Source organism: Physeter macrocephalus, chromosome 14 (assembly GCF_002837175.3).
Source record: "Physeter macrocephalus isolate SW-GA chromosome 14, ASM283717v5, whole genome shotgun sequence".
Classification (NCBI taxonomy): Eukaryota; Metazoa; Chordata; class Mammalia; order Artiodactyla; family Physeteridae; genus Physeter; species Physeter macrocephalus.
In genome coordinates this window covers 125,433,769-125,436,393 of record NC_041227.1, presented here as the reverse complement: position 1 = coordinate 125,436,393, position 2,625 = coordinate 125,433,769, and the positions used below count along the sequence as shown (strand labels likewise).

The window sequence follows — 2,625 nt, the reverse complement described above, 5'->3', positions numbered from 1 at the left end:
TTGACTCTGATAGGGCTGGGTTCAAATTCTGCTCTGACACTTATTAGCTGTGTGACTTGGGGCAAGTTACTTAACCTCTCTGTGCCCCATTGTCTTCGGTCTATGGAATGATGATAATGTCAATATCACCTCCCTGGGTGGACAGGACGGGAGGACATGTAAAGCAACCAGCACGCTGCCCAACACAGATAAGTCATCAATGATGAAGGTATTATTGCCATTTTTATTTACAGCTTACTATTTAGTGAACAATATCATTCTATTTACAGCAAACTGCACCTACTAGATGACCTGGGCCCAATGCCAGCTTCCAGCCCTGTCCAGGAAGCAGCACTCAGCCTGCCTTGAAGTAGGGCTAAGGGGACTCAGGGCCTCCGCCCTGGCCTGGCCCACCCCTCATCTTCTTCCTCCAAATCCTCAGTCACTGTTGCACATCCACGCTGGGCTGGGTGTTCCCTGCACGGCCTCCACCTGCAGTTTCCTAGATTCAGACATGCCTTCCTCAGGGCATGCACTGAAGCTAAAGAGGTAAGTCTTTCTGGGGCTGCCCCCATCCCCCTGGAATGGGCTGCCCCTCCCTGGGAAGAGGAAAGGAAACGCTTGCCAGACCTCTAGTCCATCTTTCTCCGTTTAGTATTGAGCCCAGAGAGAGTAAGCCACTTGCCCCGAGACATACAGCAAAGCAGTGGCAGAAGATTCTCAGGGTTCTGAGTTCCAGCCTTTGATCTTCTCCACCAGACTAGTTTATAACAGAACTGCTTCATGTCCTGGGGACACGGAGGGTAAAATGAGCCCTCAGAAAATAGTAAGGGCCCCTTCCTCCCTCCTGAGGCCTCCGGAGAGCTGCTCACACATTTCCTGCTGTCTTCATTCTGTGGTCAAAAGCTCATCTCTCTTCTCCACCTGCAGGAAGAGAAGCTGCTCTGCTGGAGAAGACATTAAACGGAGCCGGGGACGGGGGAGGGCACGGGGGGACAGGGCGCTGGGAGAGCTGACAACCTCGCTGAGTAGCCCCGAAAGCCACCAGCCACCTCCGCCCTCAGCCTGGAGCCTGGGGTCCTGGGCCAATCACCTAGGGTGTTGGGCAGGCCTGCTTCTCCCGGCCTGAGCAGGGCCCCAGGGAGCTCTGGCGTTGCCTTCACTCCCCAGAGGCCTTGGGCATCCCGGGGAGCAAGCTCCTCTCTGCTCAGCAGGCAGCCTCTCGGCAGTCTGGGAGCCTGCACAGCCTCAGACAACCGTCAGCAGATAAAAATAACTGCGTGGATCCCTCCCCCTCTCCACATCCCTGGACCTTCTGTGGTTCCAAGCCCTGCAGGGGAAGCTCAGGATGCATGGCCGCAGCCCTGAGTTGGGGAGATAGGCAGGTCAGAAGCACCTAGGGCACCAACTCCCTCACTTCTCTTCCTTGGACCAGTGAGAAAACAGAAGGCTCGTTAGCCAGAAGCTGTTTCAGGGTTGTACTCTTATTTGAGCCCTGCAACAGCCCCTTGGGGGAGGCCAGGGCGGATGTGCCCATCCTGCCTGTCAAGTGAAGCGATGGCGCGGGTGCTGCCCTGGCACCCTGTCCTGCGCACACCAGGGGCTGAGGCAGGTGCCAGCAGCATCGATTCTCTCCTCACGGTCCTTCCTCCAGGACAAGGTCAGCCACTGAGCACCTGGGCAGGGGTGATGGAAGCACTTATAAAGAACATTAGAGAAACAGGTGGAGCCCCATCTTACCAGCTGAGGGGTTGGTTAAAGGAGTGCGCAGGTTTGCATGAAATCAGGGCTGCCTTCCTGGAAGAGGAGGACTGCAAGCCAGGTTTGGAAGGACAGGCTCCACGACTAACCTGACTCCTGGCATTAGAGTGTGTACACAGTGCAGCCCGCCCGCTTGCTTGGCAGGGCAGCCTCCTGCCGGATGCCGTTCTGTGTCCTCCAAGAGCTGCTGTCACCTCCGAGGGATCCAACACAAACCGGGCTGGGGCCTGTGTTTGGGGTGACTCTAGGGTGTATCTGAGTGTCATGGGTGAGAAGATGAAACGGCAGTCTTTTCCACTGACTCATTGTCACTTTTCCATTGTGACCTTCTCGTTGTCCCGAGCAGTTTTGAGACTCCAGGAGCCGGGCCTATCAGAAGCCGCAGGTGGGTGGAGCCGCCTCCTGCCCGCAGCAGCTGGGCATGGGAGAAAACCAGGGCCTTCCCGGGACTGGGCACCCCCTCCCTATGGCCTCTGCCGGCAGCATGGATTCCCGAATAATCTCTGGGTCCCAGATCCATGGCTCAGGGGAGGAGAAGCTGTCCACAGGCGCCACTGGCCTCTGCATACACGCACACACGCGCACAAGTCTGGGCGGGAGGCCCTCCTTGGCTGAGGAAAAAGGGAAGGGCAGACACCATGTCTGGGAGTCATATCAGCCAGGAGTCCCCATACGAGCAGCAAACTAAGTCCCAGGTGCTGGGTGGACCTCATTTAAGTCTCGAAAAGAAAGGGGATTCCGAGGAGGGCCGAAGCAGGCGGCCAGCTACAGGGCTAGGAGCCCACAGAGCCCGCCGTACAGACCAGGAAGCTCCGCAGGCCGGGCCCCGGATGCCAGGGAGGCTGGGTCCCTGGGAAGGGCCCTGGGGAGGCCTGGGGGACCCTC

At 57.8% G+C, this 2,625-nt stretch overlaps 1 long non-coding RNA gene across 1 annotated transcript; it reads right to left on the bottom strand.

Annotated features, from left to right (window-relative positions):
• Window positions 1-225: 225 nt before the first annotated feature.
• Window positions 226-1,180, bottom strand: LOC114487533 (uncharacterized). The gene is made up of 3 exons (XR_003682720.1): window positions 1,073-1,180; window positions 852-903; window positions 226-767 (listed from the first exon to the last, which is right to left on the bottom strand). It is a non-coding gene; the product is annotated as an uncharacterized lncRNA (long non-coding RNA).
• Window positions 1,181-2,625: the final 1,445 nt, after the last annotated feature.